The 23,664-nt window shown below is 35.5% G+C and overlaps 1 protein-coding gene across 2 annotated transcripts in view; it reads right to left on the bottom strand.

Annotated features, from left to right (window-relative positions):
- LOC107718985 (glutamate receptor 4-like) overlaps nucleotides 1–23,664 on the bottom strand; it is a 109,505-nt gene that overhangs the window by 41,783 nt on the left and 44,058 nt on the right. The gene's annotated exons all lie outside the window — the stretch shown is intronic.

Here is a 23,664-nt window from a genome sequence, read left to right on the forward strand (position 1 = left end):
TACTGTACGGACGTACATTTACTTTCCCTTCAGCCTGAGGCTTATTCATTTCACTTTTGGTGTGAAAAGGCTTTTATATTTGCCAAAAATATAACTTTTTTATTTTAAAAACAAACAAGCAAGCCCTGTCCAGATTTAAAAAGTAACGCAAAAGTAACGTAACGCATTACTTTCCGTAAAAAGTAACTAAGTAACGTAATTAGTTACTTTTTTATGGAGTAACGCAATATTGTAATGCATTACTTTTAAAAGTAACTTTCCCCAACACTGCTCAGGAGTACTTTTAAATAGGCTACTCTTTTACTCTTACTCAAGTAGTTTTTTGGACAAGTACTTTTACTCTACTCGCACTACATTTTTTGGAAGGTAATGGTACTTTTACTTGAGTATATTTTTTCAGTACTCTTTCCACCACTGATTATATTATTTTCCTGTTTATTATAGTTTAAATAGTTAAATAATATTATAGAAGCTGCTTTTAAATCAAAGTATAAAGTATCAAGTGCTACATAAAGGTGACCTGTCTTGAAATTACTGTATTTCACCCATGAAAATTCACTGAACAACAATAAATGTGACCATATCTTTGGAAATGAGCTACAGGAGTGAAAGTACATGACTTTAGAAAGTGAAAGTCACCGTGTAAATAGGAATTAAAGGACAAAAGAAAAAATTCAATGAAAAAGTGCTTTCATGAAAAATTTCTCTTGTCTCAAGAGTCTCTTGTTTGATTTAAAATAAAACATCCACACAAGCTTTTCATCTACATGCTAAAAGTCCAAGTTGAATAGAAATCCGATCTTCTGTTACCTAGTTGCAAGCACTTGATAAAATAGATTAGATTTCCCTCCTGGGACCAGCGTGTTCGATATTTATAGAAATATCATAGAGTAGCTGAATGAGATTTTTTTTATGGGGAGCCAAAGACGTCGAATCGCAACTGTACAGACCGAGACAAGAGAGAGTGTCGGCGTCACTCAAGCACTCATACACGCACTGTGACTAATGCTGGGTGGCAAATGAATAAACTAACACTTGTTAGTGACATTTACGAAATTCGTCATCACAGGCATTAATGGTGAGAGGTGAAAGAGAGAGAAAACATTTATGCCGTCTCTTCCAGAAGCAACGGTAATCACATCAGTGAAGCCTGAGGTGTATACCTGAAACATTAAGCTTGCATGACCTCACATCCTGTTGATGTCATACTCAATGCTGGCATTTCTAAAAAAAAAAAAAAAAAACCTAAGCAAAATGTGCGACAAAAAAGAGCGTGAAAGTTGCTAAGTGATTTTCTAAGATACCTTGTTTTAGCCAAAATCCAAGGTGGGTTGTTACAAAGTATATTTTGTAATGCATTTCAATACATATTTCAAATAATCAAAATAGCTTTTGAACTTTCTGTTCATCAAATAATTCTGAAAAAAGTATCAGTTTCCACAAAAATCTTAAAATATATCTAAATTATATTATACATATTAATTCATTCTTTTCTGAGCCAAAAATAATGATTATCATAAATTTTTACCATGATTTACAGAAGATACCAACTAAATGTCATTCAGTGTAACAATAGTTTATATACCAAAAAATATTGTCAGGCATATTTAGAAGAAGAATCATTAAAAAACTCACAGTGCAGTCCCCAAAATACTAATTTAACTGTAATTTTAAATATTTACCAATTTTTGAAACTATCCTTCAAACCACTAGGTGTTACTGATTTGTCAGCAAGAAGTTTTTAATCATTTGAAATTTAATAAAATTTAGTATGATCAATTTTTCTTTTATATATTTTAATAAGTACAGGTCAGAATAAGCATGTTGTTTCATTTTTACAAAATGACAAATGATGCTGAATGACGATAGGACATTATTTCACCCCTTTTTTTGGACATTTTATTTTCACAAAAGTAATTTGAAACATTAAAGTAGACACTTTACTTGCATTTAAAGGCACAATATGTAAGATTTTTTTTATTAAAATATCCAAAAACCACTACAACAGTTTTATATATTTTGCTGACTTGTGTACTTACATTATCCCAAATGTTTCGAAGAATGTTTAAATCCAGAGAAATAAGCAATTTTAAACAGTGACACGGAGCGTGCCATAGTGTCATTGTGTCGCCTGCCAATGACGTCTCCGGAAGGAGCGGAAGCGGTCGACTGTGGCATAATAAAAGCTCTGCTGTTTTCGAGCCGTGTGTCGCGCTCCTTCAGCAGCCTCGTTTTGCTTCGACGGCTTTCCGCCTCACCCTGCTTCATTCTACTACGTTAATAAATCTTTAATACATTAGCTCATCCATGAACATGATTTCTGCCCGAATCCTGTCGGATTGCTTCGGCTGTGGGGATGAAGACAACAACTCCCATGATTCCACACTCAGTCACGGTGTCATCAAACTACGACTTTGTTTCTTTGTTTGTTTTGAATACGCGCCCTCTAGTGGCAAAATTACATATTGTGCATATTTTTTATGAATATAAAATCACTTAAATATCATCTGATGTGGACACCAAAATAGGACTTCTCGTCTTATACTACACATATAACTGTAATAGCCTAAACTACAGTTCAGTTGTTCATAGCTGCCAGGCAGCTACCCTACTAAAAAATACACTGTCTTTCCCATAATTCAACCTGTTTTTATGGTAGCGGGCACCAGTAAAACACAGCTTTGAATACTTATGCAACAGTGTGTGCTTGTGCTGCACAATGAAGCTCTTCCCCTGTTCCTCCAAGATCCAGACATCAGTAAATCTCGGCATGCTGATGTTTATCTAAGCAATCAGAAGATACATGTTCATATCCCTTCACGATGATGACATAACACGAGCAAAAGTGCCCGAGATCAGTGTTGGGCAAGTTACTTCCAAAATGTAATACATTATATAAATAGCAAAAGTTGGCATTTACATATCACAGTTGATTCCTAAAAGTCACTTCCTGTGCCGCGTCGCCGTCTCTCTGAGACGTGTCGTCTCTCTGTCTCTTTTCCTTGATGCTGCGCAGATGCCGTTTCCTCAGTTCTTGACAAATACTGTTCTCTCTCTTTCAACATTTCTCCTGCTCTCCTCTACGGCTGAATGCCAGGGTGTGCCTTGCAGGGGAGAGCTGGCCCATTTCTTTTCCTCTCCTTCTATCCCTAACTCTGGTCTCTGCCGTAGTTGACGCTTCTCTTGTTCCTTCTGTTGCCTGTTGTCTTGTGTCTCTATCCTTCACTCCTATTCTTTTGTTGTAGCTCTCTGTCTCCTTTGTGACTCCATTTTTCATCCACTATCTTTGTGTTCTTTCTGTCTTTTCTTTTGTGCCCGCTCTCCCTGACTGCTCCTCCTCTCTCTTTCTCGCTCTTACTCTCTCATGTTCACATTGACATGCGCTTCCTCAGAGAATTCTTTCTCTTTATTTATATATTTATTTATTTACTCATTCATACAGCCTTAAACTGTGCACTGAGCTTCAGAGAGAGGGAGAGAAAAGCTTCCATCTAGTCTGGCCTCTATTTAAACCTGAAGTCCATTTACAGACACAAAGCACAAAATCAGTGTGCAGCACCTAAACCAGATGCAGGATTATCTTTGTCATTGAATGAAAGAAGCGAGAGAGAAAAAGACCAGAGCAGATACTGTTATAAAGAAAAAGGAAACATTTCCTCAGAAAATATTACTTTTCTAAGAACAGGTAAAATAGGGTACCCGATTTATATATATCTAAAAAAGTCAATGTTATGCATCAGCTGCTTAAATATTTAAATAAAAATCTGAAATGCATTAAATATTAGAAATTAAAAATTCACAAATTAAAAATGTAATTAGATTTAATTTATATTAAAAAGTAAATGACATCACATTTAAATTCATATAAAAAAATTACATTTACATTAAAATTAAAAAAATTTAATTCCCAATCAGGGTACTTCAAAAATGTTCAAAAAAATACCGATACCGATAGTTTGTTTTAAAAAATAAACAAAATGTCTAATCTTGACATTTGATTAGACATTTTGTCCCCCCCTAGTGTCTTTCTAAGTAAAGAAAACAAAAAATTGCATACGTAGTAAATTCTAAAGTGACTTTAATACTATTGTTTCATAGGCCAATGACAGTGGTCATGGACTTTATACTGCCACCTATTGACGTGAATGAAGCATTACACAATAGCAAGTTTAGTTACTAAAGACTTTGTAAAAATATTTAACACTCACAATGAATTTATTCCACCACGAAAGTATTTGAGCCATCCTGTCATATGACAAAGAATATTTACAGTAAATTATTATTCCATGCAATAAAGTTACATGCATAATGATTATAAAAGAATTCACACCCTCAGAGGTGCAACTCCTCCTCAACACTTTCCTATGATGACCTTAAAAAGGGGCATGTTACAGTGTCTGGCAAGTCACAGGAGGGATGTAAAAGAACTCCTTATAATGCGTATTGGTGAGTAAATATGAGAAAGGCTCTCAGGGCGCCCTGGGGATGTTATTAATTCAGCCCACTCTTAAATTAAATCAGCACAAAAGAGAGGAGGAGGAGGATGTTAGTCTGCAGTGCTCTGGGATTTGGGTCTAGACACACATAAACACACACACAGACTCCTCTGTCCGAAGACGATTGGTGTTTGCAACACAAACTGTCAGGACCACTCACCCTCAGAGGTGAAACTCCTCCTCAACACTTTCCAACAGTACTGTGGGAGAAACATCTCCAAATCCAAACTATACTTCATGTAAAGCTACTAAAATAGTCTTAAATTTATTAATGCATAAGAATTCATGTACATTTAATTGTTTCTACTTATTTCCAGTTGTACTTATGGCTTTTAGACAGAGATTAACATGTACAGTGGGTACGGAAAGTATTCAGACCCCCTTAAATTTTTCACTCTTTGTTATATTGCAGCCGGTGCTGTGTGTACATTAATGAGGAAAAAAAATTAACTTAAATGATTTTAGCAAATGGCTGCAATATAACAAAGAGTGAAAAATTTAAGGGGGTCTGAATACTTTCCGTACCCAGTGTATATGTCTGTCATATATATTACTGTAGTTCACCCAAAAATGAAAATTCTGTCATAATTTACCAACGCTCAAGTTGTTCAAAACCTGTATGAGTTTCTCTCTACTGTTGAACATGAAAGAGGATATTTTGAAGGATATGAGTAACCAGAATATGGGCAAACAGTTGATGGACCACAATGACTTCCATACTATGGAGAAAATAAAACTATGGAAGTCAATGGAGTCTAGCAACTGTTTGGTTCTTTTGTGTTCAGCTGAAGTAAGAAATTCATACAGGTTTGGAACAACTTCTTGGTGAAAAGAATTTTCATTTTTGGGTGAACTATCCCTTTATATAGCCAAAGTCACAATCAAAATGGAATAGATGGTTCAGGTAGAACCATTCAGTTACATCAGACGTATCCACTGCAGTATAAGGCTCTGCTTTTTCAGAAGAGACAGAAAGGTTATGGTTTCAGTGGCACAATTCAGATCTAGCACGATGCTCTTTTAACCTCATACATGGGCAGTGTTCCATGGCAGCGATCAGAAGGAGAAGAACAAATTATACCAGCCAATTATACCACCTGACTCACAGCCCTCCTCTGCCGGCCAATCACTTACCCTCATTCCCCTGAGTCACCGCTGCCATTCTTTTCAGCCTGTCAATCAGAAATGCAGTCTGACGCTGCATGTACAGTCAGGACCTTGTTATTTTACAGAGGAAAACGTGAAATACGCAGACATGTTTATTTGCTTTCAGAGACCCAGTTGAATCAGAATGACATGGTGAAAGAATCAAGCTTTCAGATCCCATTTATTGAAATATGATGCATTACAAAAGGTTTTGCAAAACTGAAAGTTAAAGACTTAAAGATTTTGGTGCATAAATATAAAACTATTAACATGTTGGGACCCTATTTAGGTGGGCTTATAAGCTAAGTTATACTAGGCTATTTCAGTCAGAATCCTCCATTTTTTTCACCATATACATAAGTGATGCATGTCTAATGACAAACAAAATAATAGTCAGTCGATCAAGATTTAAACATTCCACATCTTAAGGCAAAAAAAAAAATTATATATATATATATACTGTACATTCCTCCGAGCCATATAAACTCACAATTTAAAAATAATGCTAATTAAAAATACTGCAAATTATAATATGTGCAAGTGTCACAAAACATGCAAATTCGATCAAAAGGTTTTGTATAGAAAGTTTGATTCAATTTGAGCAAACGTTTGTGGAAAAACTGACTTTGTAAAAGGAAAAAATAATATTTTAGGATCATTTCAGTCATTAGATAAAAAAACAGCAGGTTCTGTCTCACTCATTTTTAATCGTGAATAGCAAAGCAAGATTCATTTGCGCTTGTGTCACTAATTCAAATAAATCCATGATTTTCTATTTCAATCCTTGCTAATTACAGTCACGGTAATTAGCTCGGAATACAAACAGCACAAGGCTGGGATATTTACAAAGCCACAGAAAGGAGAACAAAGGGACGTTTGGCTCTTTTTTTTTTTTTTGACACTGGCACACAGCCACGCTGCTTTCCTGAGCTATCAGGATGAATTTCTGGCCTATTTCTGTCCAGTCTGCTAGTCTTCTGTAAAGCATTTCTGAGATGGTATACATTTCTTTTCACATCTATCTCTTGGCTTCCTCTTGGCCTTGCCTCCCTCTATATTCTCTTTTTTCTGTCATCTTTTCTCTTTCGGCACTCTCTTGTTTTCCATTTCCACCTCTCAAGTTTAGATAAACATGACAATCCATGTCAGCCCTCGCCATCAATCCTCTTATAAACTTAAACCATTCAATGGTCCTCTGTTGTTCTCGCTCTGAGAGAGAACATCGTAATGGCAGTGGAAAAAGAGAGATCCAGGCCTGTCTCGTTCTGTGCGGATCATTAAGGTCCCATTGACACACACCACCCCAACCTACTGATGTACAGAGCCACACAGGCACTCAACGCAGTCGGCTGCACTTAGCTTGATTAGCACTGCCTGTTCTAATTAGTGCAGGAAGAGGGGCAGCGATACATCTCCTGCTTCAGTTTATCCAGCTCAAATTGTAAACTGTGTGAAGCATCACAATCAAGTGCTAGAGATTTCACGACTGATCCAGATATTATTTCACAGGAGTTGACTGTGCCAACACTTACAGATACAAACATATGAGTTGGGTGTCATTCACAATTTTCAATTTCAATTAATGCAATTGAAAGAATTAATGCAATTGAGGAAATTTACATAACTGCTGGATCTGTCATTTTTAACTAGAAAATGGTGTGTTGTTACAGAACAATGTCTGAGAGGTAAAAAATATTTACAATAAAAACTCTTGAAGTGTAGGTTAAGCCTCATAAACAGACAGAACGATATTATAGACTGATGGACAGAATGATGGACGGACGGATAGATAGATAGATCCTTTTTGGAAGTCTGACATGTCACCGAGCTTTGACGATAGAACAACAGAACATAAGAACGATAGAACAATAGAACAATAGAACGATACAACATAATATAGAATGGTAGATGGCGCAATAGATAAAACAACAAAATAATGGAACAATAAACAATAAAATGATGGAATGATATAATGACAGACAGAACAAAAGGACAACAGATTTAATGACAGATAAGAAGGACAGAACATAGAACGAGAGATTTAATTATGGATTGAATATTAGAACGTTACAGTGATAGACAGAACAACAGAGAGACAGGCTCCTTTAAGGACTCAGCAGAGGCAGACAGATTCCTCTCTCAAGTAAGGTCATTTGTCAGACTAAAGGATGCATGGCTGTGCAGTTGGAGGACTGGATGGCACAGCAGATGAACAGCCAAAATAAAACAGTAACGAGAAACAGAGAAACTATATTAGCCTAGAAGGACAATAGAAATACAAACTCGGGTCAGCTAACAAACATCAAAGTTGTTTTTAACATCTTCAAACTTCTAAAAGTTCACATCTCCAATGCATTTCCTGTGGCGTTTTAACATTCAAGTACAGATAATAATATATAAAAAATAAATGAATAAATAAAATAAATAAAAAATAAAATCAGATAAAATAAAATACAATTTGAATGGATAATACTGCTGGTTTGCAGTTGATCAGTTTGATTGGGCTTCAAATTTGATTTTATGTAATGGAAAAAGCTAAATATTATTTATTTGGTTAATAGGAGCTGTTCAAATGTATATTTAAATATAAAAATATAAATAAATAATTTCTAATTTCGTGATTTTAATGGTAAAAGACTAAAAATGCTACAGTAAAAACCTATTCATTGGTAAATGGTACGTTCCCTTACTATGTGGTGAAAAACTGTAATGGACAGTTTTTGGAAGTGGAAAAAGAATGTATAATTTACAGTGAAAAAAACGTAAATTGACATTTCCAGAATTCCTTGTGTTACATTACACATTTGATGTTTTTTTTCATTTAAATAACTGTTTCTTCTTAGTTTTATCTTACCAGCTATGTTCATTAGGATTGTATGTTACATATAACATTGTTAAATTAATGTTTATTACATTACTTCAGTATTATGTGAGTTACCATGATGGTGTTTAGTATTTGTTTGAATGATATATGTAGGTTAGTATTTTCTTTCTCAGATTGTGGAAAGGCTGTTTGTAATGAGCTTTGGTTCATCGTGTGCCTTTCTCATCACCACCTGCTTTTGGTGGTGTATTACAAAGGTACTAAACAGATTTCAGTATTTCAATAGGTTGGTATATTAACATTATATCAGTTAATGAAATAAGTTGCTACCATAAAAAAAATAAAATAAAATAAAATTACGGTACAATTCCAGCAACCACATCTGCCAGTTTTTTTTACTGTAAATTTTTTACAGTGTGGGGAAAAAGATCTGAAAGTGCAGACCTAATGTTGGCTGGACCAGATGGAGCTAGTCGTATTGGACCGAGCCCAGTGACTAAAGAACTGTGACCACAGCCTGACACCAGCTTTCTGATACTGCAGACATTAGTGCTACTGACTGAACAGACTCCCACATCATTTGATCCCAGTCAGTGAGGGAACACTGAATGAAGCCTATTGACTGAGCATAGCCAATAATACACTGTACACAGACACAAGAGAAAGAGAGAGAGAGAGAGAGAGAGAGAGAGAGCTGCATCCATTGACAGCTCTCTTTCTGATTCATGGCAGCCTTTGTAGAACAGTATGCCCTCCTGCATTCACCAGATTACCACATTAGACAGAGGCATTGTCGAGGATGTTTTGAATATATTTAAAGCAGAAAACCCCTCTGTGTTCCGATAAAGAGCCCAACAGGCTCTAATCTCCAACATTTCCCCTTTCTGACTCAATGCCTGATTCAATGTCTGAATCCATAATGTTATGCTCTCGAAAGTGGTGAAGGAACAACAAAATATTAAAGATATGGCTGTATTATGTTTGTTATTACATCAATGTGGAGAGAGATTTTCTCAGTCAGCATCAAGATAAAGGTTTGAGATTCCTTTGGGTGATGAGTTTCAGTTACAAGCACAGGGCTGCACTCAAGGTTTGCAGAAAAAAAAGCTTCAATTGACTATCCAGACTAGAGTGCATCATTTATGAGCTAGATCTGGATTCAAAATTCAATTTAGATTTTTTTTCTGTTAACATTTTTATAGGACTGCAAAATGATGAACTGCATTTTAATGTTTTTATATATATATTTAGTGTGTGTGTAGGCCTATGTGTGACCCTGGCCCACAAAACCAGTCATAAGGGTCAATTTTTTGAAATTGAGATTTATACATCATCTGGAAGCTGAATAAATAAGCTTTCCATAGATGTATGGTTTGTTAGGATAGGACAATATTTTGCCGAGATACAACTATTTAAAAATCTGGAATCTGAGGGTGCAAAAAAATCTAAATATTGAGAAAATCGCCTTTAAAGCTGTCAAAATGAAGTCCTTAGCAATGCATATTACTAATCAAAAATTAAGTTTTAATATAAACAAAAAATTGCATACGTAGTAAATTCTAAAGTGACTTTAATACTATTGTTTCATAGGCCAATGACAGTGGTCATGGACTTTATACTGCCACCTATTGACGTGAATGAAGCATTACACAATAGCAAGTTTAGTTACTAAAGACTTTGTAAAAATATTTAACACTCACAATGAATTTATTCCACCACGAAAGTATTTGAGCCATCCTGTCATATGACAAAGAATATTTACAGTAAATTATTATTCCATGCAATAAAGTTACATGCATAATGATTATAAAAGAATTCACACCCTCAGAGGTGCAACTCCTCCTCAACACTTTCCTATGATGACCTTAAAAAGGGGCATGTTACAGTGTCTGGCAAGTCACAGGAGGGATGTAAAAGAACTCCTTATAATGCGTATTGGTGAGTAAATATGAGAAAGGCTCTCAGGGCGCCCTGGGGATGTTATTAATTCAGCCCACTCTTAAATTAAATCAGCACAAAAGAGAGGAGGAGGAGGATGTTAGTCTGCAATGCTCTGGGATTTGGGTCTAGACACACATAAACACACACACAGACTCCTCTGTCCGAAGACGATTGGTGTTTGCAACACAAACTGTCAGGACCACTCACCCTCAGAGGTGAAACTCCTCCTCAACACTTTCCAACAGTACTGTGGGAGAAACATCTCCAAATCCAAACTATACTTCATGTAAAGCTACTAAAATAGTCTTAAATTTATTAATGCATAAGAATTCATGTACATTTAATTGTTTCTACTTATTTCCAGTTGTACTTATGGCTTTTAGACAGAGATTAACATGTACAGTGGGTACGGAAAGTATTCAGACCCCCTTAAATTTTTCACTCTTTGTTATATTGCAGCCATTTGCTAAAATCATTTAAGTTAATTTTTTTTCCTCATTAATGTACACACAGCACCCCATATTGACAGAAAAACACAGAATTGTTGACATTTTCTATTTCAATCCTTGCTAATTACAGTCACGGTAATTAGCTCGGAATACAAACAGCACAAGGCTGGGATATTTACAAAGCCACAGAAAGGAGAACAAAGGGACGTTTGGCTCTTTTTTTTTTTTTTGACACTGGCACACAGCCACGCTGCTTTCCTGAGCTATCAGGATGAATTTCTGGCCTATTTCTGTCCAGTCTGCTAGTCTTCTATAAAGCATTTCTGAGACGGTATATATTTCTTTTCACATCTATCTCTGTGCTTCCTCTTGGCCTTGCCTCCCTCTATATTCCCTTTTTTCTGTCATTTTTTCTCTTTCGGCACTCTCTTGTTTTACATTTCCGCCTCTCAAGTTTAGATAAACATGACAATCCATGTCAGCCCTCGCCATCAACCCTCATATAAACTTAAATTATTCAATGGTCCTCTTTTGTTCTAGCTCTCAGAGAGAACATTGTAATGGTAGTGGAAACAGAGAGATCCAGGCTTGTCTTGTTCTGTGTGGATCATTAAGGTCCCATTGACACACACCACCCCAACCTACTGATGTACAGAGCCACACAGGCACTCAACGCAGTCGGCTGCACTTAGCTTGATTAGCACTGCCTGTTCTAATTAGCACAGGAAGAGGGGCAGCGATACACCTCCAGCTTCAGTTTATCCAGCTCAATTTGTAAACTGTGTGAAGCATCACAATCAAGTGCTAGAGATTACACGACTGATTCAAATATTATTTCACAGGAGTTGACTGTTACTGCACTGTGCCAACATGTACAGATACATATGCATTGGTGCGTCATTCAGAATTTTCCATTTCAATTAAGGTAGCAAAAACACCACATAATAGCAAAATGAAAATGAAATGTAATTGAAGAAATTCACATAACTAGGGTTAGGTATCGTTAGAAATTTTCCGGTTTAGATTCCGGTTCCAGTTTTGCCTAACGATTCCCAGTTCTGATTCCGGTTCCATTTAAATGAACTATTTTAATTTTATTTTTTTACTATTTTACCTTCATTGAATGTAGTGTTGCTGTAAGGTAGTAAGTAATGTTGAGTAATGCTAGTCCATCAATCACATGTGCTTCAAAGTTGAAATTTTTTACACTATCAATAACATTTAGCTTTTCAAGCAAGCATAAGCTGGTTGGCCAAATAGTCCCTTGAGGGCTAAGACACTTGTTCATTTCCCTAAATTAATGAAATATACTTATAACCGTGTATACACACACTCCATAAAGCCCCTATTTTACAAATAATAAATTCAGTCGTGGAAAACGATGTGTTCGAGAGTTAAAGACGCGACGCGGCACGTCTGTGGAGTGCGCGTCATGGGAAACAATGTGCTCAGTAATTAAAGAGGCAGGGCGGCGTTTCTGTTATTTGGTTTGTGACATCCTTTGTGGTTCCTGTTCTTTAAAAAAACCTGAACCGGTTCTGAATAAGAGCCAGTTCTCTGTTCCCAACCCTACACATAACTGCTGTAATTTTTGACTAGAAAATGGTTTGTTGCTACAGAATAAAGTCTTATAATAAAGAGGTTACAAATATTTACAATAAAGACAGACAGACAGACAGAGAGAGAGAGATAGACAGACAGACAGACAGACAGACAGATAGATAGATAGATAGATAGATAAACCTGCTGAACAGGAAGTCTGACAAGTCACCCAGCTTTGACAATAGAACAACAGAACATTATAATGATAGAACAATACAATGATAGAACGATACAACATAAGAGAATGGTAGATGGCACAATAGATAAAACAATAATATAATGGAACAATAAATAATAAAATGATGGGATGATATAATGACAGACGGAACAAAAGGACGACAGATTTAATGACTGATAGAAGGACAGAACATAGAACGAGAGATTTAATTATGGGTAGAATATTAGAACGTTAGAATGACAGGTAGGGATGGGCGATACCTCTTATTTTATTTTCGATCCGATACCGATATTTTCAAGCCCAGTATCGTCGATATCGATACCGATACCGATACCTATAAACTAAATTGATCTTTTAAATTATTAAAAGAATATAATCAGTAATTATACTCACTTAATATTAGATTTTAAAGCCATGTTTTTTTTTTACATTTCATAGGCCTTTTTTCTTTACACTGTCAGAAATAAAATATCCTATAATTGTATTTTAGCCCATTACTGGGGCAATAACCTCACATGTGCAACTATACCCCTAAAAGGGCGCATATTAGTACCATACAAGTATGCATGCTTTAAGGGTAGATAAGTTACAAAGGTACACCTTTGAGGGTACCTCATGAAAAATAAACATGGTGTTACATAAGTACTAAAATTTATTATTATTATTACTACCATGGTAAACTGTGGTTACTGCAGTTTTAGTACAAATACTGTGGTAAACTGTAGTTACTGTAATAAAACCATGGTTAATTTTTGTAAAATGCTGCCAGGCTGTTGTACCCCTAAAGGTGAAACTTTAGCATATTTTTTTCTGACAGATTTATTAACAGCAATTACAGAACATAACACAATCCATTTGAACTTTTAACAACCAGTTTAAATAAATTTACTTGCACAAACTAGCCAATTTAAAATAAATATTACATGTGCACAAAAGTTTGGGGGTCAGTAAGATTTTGTAATTTATTTAAGTCTCATGCTCACCAAGGCTGCACTTATTTGAACAAAAAAAAAAAACAGTAAAAGCAGCAATATTGTGAAATATAATAATCAAAAATAACTATTTTCTATTTTAATATATTTTAAAATGTAATTTAAAATGCATCTGTGATCAAAGCTGAATTTTCAGCATCATTACTCCAGTCTTCAGTGTCACATGATCCTTCAGAAATCATTCTAATATCATTTGCTGTTCAATAAGCATTTATTATTATTGCTGCTTCATATTTGTGTGGAAACCATCATGCATTTTTCAGAATTAATTTTATATATAGTAACAATGTTATGTAATGTATGTAATAATGTGGCAATGGTTTCTATAGATCTACTTAAGCTTCTGGCACTTTTGGGAAACGCAGCCCTATTTGAACAAGCACTGTGGGCCATGCGTCAGCAGCGAACGCTGTCTGTGATTGATTGGTTCTGTCTTTCAGCATTTGCGTGTGTTCCGATGAGCAGGAGAAATGGTTCAATCCTACACAATTATTCGCTAATATAGTCTATTTTTCCACTTAGAAGCTTATTTTATGCACTGAATTTCTTGATAAATAAATAAAATTAATGGTTAAAAAAATGCACTTTAGAATCAATATTTTTATGTGAGGATCGATCCTTTCGATACGACATCAGTATCGAAAGTATCGATTCTTAAGGATCGATCCGCCCATCCCTACAGACAGGCTTCTTTAAGGACTCAGCAGAGGCAGACAGATTCCTCTCTCAAGTAAGGTCATTTGTCAGACTAAAGGATGCTTGGCAGTGCAGTTGGAGGACTGGACGACACAGCAGATGAACAACCAAAATAAAACAGTAATGAGAAACAGAGAAACAATATTACCCTAGAAGGACAACAGAAATACAAGCTCAGGTCAGCCAACAAACAACAAAGTTTTTTTTAAACATCTTCAAACTTCTAAAAGTCCACATCTCCAATGCATTTCCCATGCTGTTTTAACGTTCAGATACAGCTTATCTTTATACAGAAAAAAAAAATAGTTTGGGACCAAATTTGGTTTGCAGTTATTGAACAAATTGATTGGGCTTCAAATTTGATTTCATGTAATTGAAAAAGCTAAATATTGTGTGTTTGGTTAAAAGGAGCTGTTCAAATGTATATTTAAATATAAAACTAATAAATAAATCATTTCTGATCTGGGGATAAAGATTTGAACGCGCAGACCTAATGTTGGCTGGACCTGATGGAGCTAGTCGTATTGGACCGAGCCCAGTGACTACAGAACTGTGACCACAGCCTGACACCAGCCCTCTGATAGTGCGCAGACATTAGTGCTACTGCCTGAACAGACTCCCACATCATTTGATCCCAGTCAGTGAGGGAACACTGAATGAAGCCTATTGACTGAGCATGGCCAATAATACACTATACTCAGACACAAGAGAGAGAGACAGAGAGAGAGAGAGACAGAGAGAGAGAGAGACATCCCTTGACAGCTCTCTTTCTGATTCATAGCAGCCTTTGTAGAACAATATGCACTCCTGCATTCACCAGATTACCACATTAGACAGAGGCATTGTCGAGGAAGTTTTGAATATATTTAAAGCAGAAAACCCCTCTGTGTTCCCATAAAGAGCCCAACAGGCTCTAATCTCCAACATTTCCTCTTTCTGACTCAATGCCTGAATCCATAATGTTATGCTCTCGAAAAGTGGTGAAGGAACAACAAGATATTAAAGATACAGCTGTATCTTTACAGCTTTACAGCATCGTGTTTGTTATTACATCAATGTGGAGGGAAATTCTCTCAGTCAGCATCAAGATAAAGATTTGAGATTCCGTTGGGTGATGAGTTTCAGTTACAAACAAATGTGGTTCTTTTTAACTTTAATAAGAATGTTACTTGAGCAGCAAATCAAGAATGATTTCTGAAGGATCATGTGACACTGAAGACCGGAGTAATGAATGGCCAATGAAAATTCAGCTTTTCCATCACAGGAATAAACTACATTTTAAAATATATTAAAATTGAAAACAGTTATTTTAAATTGTAATAATATTTCACAATAATACAGTTTTGACTGTATTTTTGATCAAATAAATGCAGCCTTGGACAGCATAAGAGACTTTTTAAAAAACATTTTAAAACATTTTCCTTCTTTTTTTTCAATTTTCTTTACAAAAAATAGGATTTTAATTTGTGATAAAACATGATACCACTATAATGTAATTATATGACAGCTAAATTAGAATTCACAAACACACTTTCGCTGAAAAAACAAACAAACATATATGTCAGTCATTTATAACCAATACACTGTAAGCAATTTCGACAAAAATATAGCCAGATACACAATTTACCTTCTCAGAAATGAAAAAATGAAAAAACACTTGTACAAGATCAACAAATATCAATAGGGCAAGTGACCATCAACTGCCCAAAAACTTCCCCACACTATCCTCCGATAACTATCCATATGGTTTAGCCCTAATAAATCATTGGTGTTGTATTGTACTCATTCAGTCTGTATACTAAAATGAAAACCTCCTAAACATGGTTTTAAACTCAAATAGTTGTTGCCCTGATTGTTGCTCTCATCATTCAGTTAAACACACTGCATGTGTGTCTAATTAGCTACATGATCTCCACAGGATTTAATTATGTAGCAGCTCTGCAAGAGAAAACAGAGATATTTTGTTTGTCTGTGGCACCGCAGCATAACAAAAGCTGATGTGTTTCTAGCTAAGCCATGGGTTTCAGGCTACTGGCATTTTGAGCCGAGGAATGAGAATAAATCAGGTGTGTCTGGAACACCAAATTAGGCCACTGCAATGACCCAATGAGGACAACATCCCCCAAAAACATTTTGTTCCATTGTTTATCTTTTTGTTTGTTTTTGTTTTTTCAGCATAGTGTCTTCTATATTTTATTATGTGCCTATATGTGTGTATTGTGCACTATGTGTAAATAATAGGCTGTGTAGTACATTTATATGTGTGTGCGAGTCTGAGGATATGGCATTAATATGATTGATTCTACCACGCACCAACAGGTTTTTCCCCACTGGGTGAAAAACTGTGTGCGTTTCCGACCGCTGATCTTGGTCCTGTGTGTATGTGCAGGAGGAGGTGGGGAACAGCAGCATCTCCTGGCAGTGTACACTGCTGATCACCTTTAAAAGCAGCGCCCAGGGCATTTCCTACATAAAACAAAGCATTTGCACAAACATGAATATGGCCCACTGCAAAATGTCTGAGAAGGAAATCACACTGGCTTCACCATGTACCTTTTATTCCAAGTATAATGAGGAAATGCACAAGAAATTTATCATATAAACTAAATAACATTGACAGAACCACAGTACTGAGCAGAGCATATGCCTGTCAAATAGAAATGTGCAGCTACAAAGCCATGTTTACAATATTTACATAAGCAAGACTTCATGCTTACTTTTTTTTTTCTCAAGGAGCACATGTGCTCCTAATGTGACAAATTTAAGAGCACATTTAACAATTTGGGTGTGCAATGAAGATTTATTATATTATTCTTTAATAAATTGATACAAGGAGACATTTACAAACAAAATTATTAAATTTATTAATACACTAGGTTTACTGTTTGCTGTGCAACCAAAGTACCGATATCAAAAAGGGGGAAAAAAACCAAACTTGGGGGACTTTTAATTCTAAACAAGCCCAAAATACATCAGGACTGTTATTTTGAAATGCCCATGCTTTACTATAGCTAGCTGCTCATTCAAACAGATGAGAGAGATAAAATATGCACCATCTACTGCATATTACAATATAAAAACCATCAAAAGGAGATCATAAGCAATTGTTTGGCATAAATGTTCAGTATTCATTGATTGCAAAATGCTTTGAAACTGCGACCCGGTGGAATGCACAACAGCGCCATGTTTTGACATTGAAATGTGCAGCGCTCATATTTATTTCATGAAATCATAGCCTTTTTTTTTTTTTATAATCACATTCCCGTTAAACAATCACGATTCCTGTTTTTTCCAACTCCAAAATTTAAAACCTCTTAAATGATAAAGACATTTATTATACCATTTATGATCTTAATTTTCATAAAACTGAGGGACTTCTTTTATTTGCATATATGCCCCTAAGTATATTTTAATATTCGCACACATCTATCTTTAGTTGCAGAGTAAATGCTTACACTGTCGAGCCCTGTAACTGGTTGTTGTCATACAAAATTAAGAATGAACAAGATACTAACTCCACTAACTCTCCAGACGAGAATGTTCGACAGATACTAAAGACACTGGACTGGCTGGTGCACTGAGAAGCTGTTGAGACACTTGTGACAGATTTCATGAGAACCCATTGTTCCATCACATCTCTTTCCGTGTGTCACAATTAAGGACTGCACCTTGTGCAGGTTTTGTACAGAGCACTAGCTGAAAAGATTTCATGGTCTAGGACAGCTGTCTCAAGCAAACAGACTGCTCTTAGTCATTTCTTGCACAATTCTCAGAAAAACAGCACTCTTGGTGGACCACTTACACTACAGCTCATAGTGTGGCAGACACTTTACACGAATAGGGTACAAAATAGAGCCTGAAACTCAGTGAAAGGTCAGTAAAAGTAGCCACTTAACCTTCAGAAAATCGTGATCAACCACCACAGAAAGTCAAATGAAATATTACATGAGCTGCTTTCTATTTAATTTGATATGATGTGTGCAGTTTCTGAAACCCTGATAGTAATATAGACTACATTTTCTAGCAAAATTAAAATCAAAATTAAAAAGAAAAAAATCATATATTAAATATTTATGTGTATTTATTCATAATTTTTTTTTTTATAAATAACTTACTATATAAAATATATAATAATTTCATTAATATATTTTTATATTTTTTTCTAAATAAATTAATACTTCTGTTCAGCAGGGGCACACTAATCAAATGTGAAAGTATTCCATTTCCTTCTATATTCATCAAAGAATCCTGGGAAAAAAAGTGTCACTGTTTTTTTTTTTCTTTTTAAAATCACAGCACAACTGTTTTCAGCATTGATAATAATAAGAAATGTTTCTTGAGCACCAAATCAGTATATTTAAAATAAATATATGTGTTAAAATAAAAGGTGTTATTTTATATAGTAATAATATTTCACAATATTACCGTTTTACTGTATTTTTAATTAAATAAATGCAGCTTTGGTAAGCATAAGAGACTTGTTTCCAAAACTAAAATCCATGCCAACCCCAAACTTTTGAACAATTTATATTATCTAAATAATCTTTTAATATACACAATTTTTCTTTTTTAAATATCTTCAACATGCAAAATTTTTACAGTCTAAAACAACTTTAAGACAAGCTACATTTCATGCTACATTAATTTTTTTGTCAGCTAATAACCAACATACCCAATTCTTACACAAAAAGTGAACTGTGCCTCTAATACTTTAAAATAAATTATTGAATCCCTAATTTGTATCCTCTTCATGGAAAGTGCCAGCAATGGCATACAAGCTTGATTCCAGCACAAGCAGCAGGGCGCCAAACGCGTCTCAGCGAGCACTTCCTGTGTCCAGCGGTGGCAGCGCTGCGCAGCACGGCCCTGGATACAGAGATACTCCAATGAGTCACAGCCTCTATAAATCTTTATCAGGGCCAGACAGTGTGCCTGTGACCTCATTATGGACTGTAACGAGCATTATCGACACCGTTTGGGCCCGGAATTTATCTCTCTGTACCGCTGGCCTAAGCTCATAAACACACACAACGCCAGGGCTTTACAAAGACCGAGGAGTGTAAGTCAGCCTTTACTGGAACTCCACTGAGCCAGTAAAGCACTATGTCAACCCCTAACTGTGCGACGACCATTCACAGACCCTCAAGGATGATCAGAAGGAATGGACAGCACCTGAGTTAAATATTTGAGTGTCACAGCAAAGGGTCTGAATATTTAGGACCATGTGATATTTCAGTTTTTCTTTTTTAATAAATCTGCAAAAATGTCAACAATTCTGTGTTTTTCTGTCAATATGGGGTGCTGTGTGTACATTAATGAGGAAAAAAAATTAACTTAAATGATTTTAGCAAATGGCTGCAATATAACAAAGAGTGAAAAATTTAAGGGGGTCTGAATACTTTCCATACCCACTGTATATATGTATTCTAAAATAATATTTGTGGTGCTAATAAATGAAACATAACTTTGAGTTTTGTCATAAAATTAATTTTCTTCACTTAAACAAATAGTTCACCCAAAAATGATCATTTACTCTCAGGTTGTTATAAACCTGTATGAATTTCCTTCTTCTGCTGAACATAATAGAAACAAATTATAGAAAAAAAAAATATTATGAAAGTCAATCATCAAAGGCAAATATCAACTGTTTGAACATAATAGAAGATATTATGAAGAATGTTGGTAACCAAACAGTTGATGGTAACCACTGACTTGATGTGGGAAAAAAAAAAGAAAAATAGAAAAAGCACCAGCAAATCAAGAAAACATCTTCATCAGTTTGACAGCAGGTGCTGCAAAGACCCTGCACAAAGAGACGTGCCCTGCTGTTTTCTATTCTTTTGTCTGTGACTAATGATAAAAATCCCATTTATCCGAATGGCCTTTTCTCTTTCGAAAACCGAAAAGGCTGGGCTAAAAATAAACATTGATTACATGAAGCATGGTGAGACTCCTGCCGCTCTGAAATGGAAGAAACGGGAGGCTGCACGCAGCATCTTCACTTCCCTTTAGTTTCAAACCATGCCTTACAACACGTAGCGTTCAAAGAAAACAAGAAAGAGTGAAAATAGCATTCATAGAGAGATGCAATACCTAGGAATCCTCTTGTCTTAACACCTGCACTTTAGCCCCCCAGGCTGGCGAGAGGTGACCGACACAAACTATTAGCGTTCTCCTGCCTCTTTGGTCCTGACGGCATGACCTCATCACCATGGAAACACTTTTTACAGTTCTAAAAGGAGCACTTTTTGTACCTGTAATTGCCCCGTGTGCATGCACCCCGCAGCACACACAAACACAGATTCACACTTGCAGACTCACATCATTATTCACGTTCAGCTGCACTCTCACACATTCACATAACACTGTCTTAATATAGAAAGATCACTCTCTTTGCTGTGCATTTTCCACCACATTTTTGCCAAATGAGCTCTTACATGCATGTCTAGCAAGACACAACATCTGTGTAGCTATGGCTGAGTTTGAATAACTGAGAGAAGCAAGGAATGATCTTAGCTAGGAAATTAGTTTTTGCAAAATCTGCAGTTGATCATGAAAAAAGCAAATACTATTTTTGGGAATTATATATATATATATATATATATATACAGTGGGTACGGAAAGTATTCAGACCCCCTTTAAATTGATGAAGTTATTTTCTTAATTTGCAGGTGGTTTTTTCAATTTGCAGTGCGTTTCTTTATTGGGTTGTGTTGTGAGCATTTGCAGTGCGTTTTTCTATTTGCAGCGCGTTGAGCTCTCTCGGCCACCGTAGAGTAGGCCTAAATGATGACAGAATTTTAATTTTTTGGGTGAGATATCACTTTAAATTTGAAGGGATTGCTCCTTGCGGTGACCCGCAGGTCAATGCTTACAAGCAGGAGAATGACTGCGAGTCATACAGCAATCTGTCAGGGTCATTTGTCCCACAGGACGAGTCTTTTTGTACAAATGTGTTTCGGGGAGGTTTTGATTGACAGCTCTTTTCTAAGGGCAGAATGGAACAGCATACCGAAATAGAAAGAAGCCCCATTATGACCTCACTGTGTTCTGAGTAACCAGATGCATCAACTGAAGAATGTGAACCACATGCCACTGCAAGATTCCTGAGACATATAGTAAATAATTAAGCACAATAATTATAGCAGTTAAAAAGGTGTTTTTCTAAAATGTTATGGCTGTAATCCCTTTCATGTCAACATTTGGTTAGTCCATTAAGTTGTCCCATTCTGTCATCATCTAGCAACCCTCTGATGGTCCTAAACGGTATAACCTAATACAAAATATATTATTACTACCATTTTCAACATTCATAATAATAAGAAATGTTTGAGCAGTTAATCAGCAAGTCAGCATATTAGAATGATTTCTGAAAGATCATGTGACACTGAAGACTAGAGTAATGGCAGCTGAAAATTCAGCTTTTCCATCACAAGGAAGAAATTTTATTTTAAAATGTGTTAAAATTTAAAATAAAAAATATATATAATAACATTTCACAATATTACTGTTTTACTGTACTTTTGATCAAATAAATGCATCCTTGGTGAGCATAGGAAACTATGAAACATCAAAAACATTAATAAATCTTTCAGACTCCAAACTTTTGAACAGGAGTGTATATAAAATATAATGTATAAAATATATTTTATAAGGTCAGAAATTAAACTTGGGTCTCCTTACATGCAAAACAATATAACAACAAATTACAGTTCTTAATTACACAAAGCATTTCTGTCCTTTGGTCACACCTTATATTGCTTAGTGAACAAAATTACTATGAAAAATGTAATGAAATTTAATGAAAACTGGTAAGTAACCTTTGTAACCAGTGCCAAGTCGACTTAAAATTCATTAAAACCATGGGATTAGATCTGCTGTCTTTTTCTCCTTTCATTGGATGCAGGGAGCAAGAACCTTGTGTTACACAAATCAATAAGCACTCTATAAAGTTTCTCCAGACAGGCTAACAAACCTCAGTAGAGAATCATAACGGCATTAAAATTCTCAAACACAAACCATCATTGACATATACGCTTCATTAGCCGAAAAAGCAATTTATTACATTGACAGTCTTACAATGCAGAGAGTTATTCCTGATATGAAACATATCCTTATAAAGCCAGTTGCGAGATCGGTCAAGGCACTCTCGCGTGCAAGCCTGTGTGTGGGCTAAAACGTAAGCGTGTCTGTGTATTCGGCCGCGGCTCATTCACTCTGCAGCCGAGCCCTGCCGTGTAATTGGAAAGCACCCATCTCTACACAGCCTGGCGTCCTGCCCACGGCCCATATAATTGAAAGTGTGCTGTGCGTCGTAAGTCCAGCATGGCTGTGGAACTCAGGTCTCTCACAGCATCTGTTTGTCTGCCTGCACCGTAATGACAAAGCACTGTGGACTTGGACCGTGTGGAGGCCATTCCTCTTTCTTTTGATATGTGGACTCATAAAGTCAGCAGTCTAGAGTCATATATATATAGTTCTGCCGTATATACATACATTACATATTTATGTATAAAGATAATGGCTCTTCATAACACTGTACATATTAAACGGATCATAGAAACAAAGCATACAAAGTGATGTAACTGATCAAAAGCTTTAACTGTTTCATTACATACACAGCTTAATTACATGTAGATCAAGCAAATTAGTTGCTTTTATCAGTTTTTGCATAGAAAAGCCGTAAAGATAATTCAAAGGTGTTACTTGATTGTGGCAGATTTTGAGGTACACATTACAAAAAAATAGATTTAGAAGCAAAATATTTAAATACAAAATATAAAATTCTATCTAAAGACAAAACAAAATAAAAACTATCAAAAAGAATCTAAAACAAAATAAAAACTATCACACAGCATCCTAAAAACAAATTTGGCAGTTATGAAATGAGATTCTGAAAAACAGAAATGCAATGTAACAATTAAATTGTATTGCAAACTTGATTGGAAAGTGGAAAGAGAATTTTATATTTTGTATTAAAATATTTTGCTTCTAAATCTATTTTTTTGTAATGTAAATATACAAAAATGTGGTAAAATAGATAGTGTTTATTTTACCACATTTTTGTATATTTATTGCAATGAACAGATTACCCAAAAATTTTAATTCACTGAAAATGTACAGCAAATTGGAAGTGTTATGGAGAAAGTGTTATGGATTTTGGACTGAAGCAATTTTTTAAAGTTAAAAATGTTTTAATGATGAATTTGTTTATTACAAACATGCAGCTTTTCACTTCACACAACATGAATTGATAGACTGGAGTGGTGTGGATTACTTGTGAATTATTGTGATGTTTTTATCAGTTGTTTGGACTCTCATTCTGACGGCACCCATTCAC

This window comes from Sinocyclocheilus rhinocerous, unplaced genomic scaffold (assembly GCF_001515625.1).
Source record: "Sinocyclocheilus rhinocerous isolate Xijiao unplaced genomic scaffold, SAMN03320098_v1.1 scaffold753, whole genome shotgun sequence".
NCBI lineage: Eukaryota > Metazoa > Chordata > Actinopteri > Cypriniformes > Cyprinidae > Sinocyclocheilus > Sinocyclocheilus rhinocerous.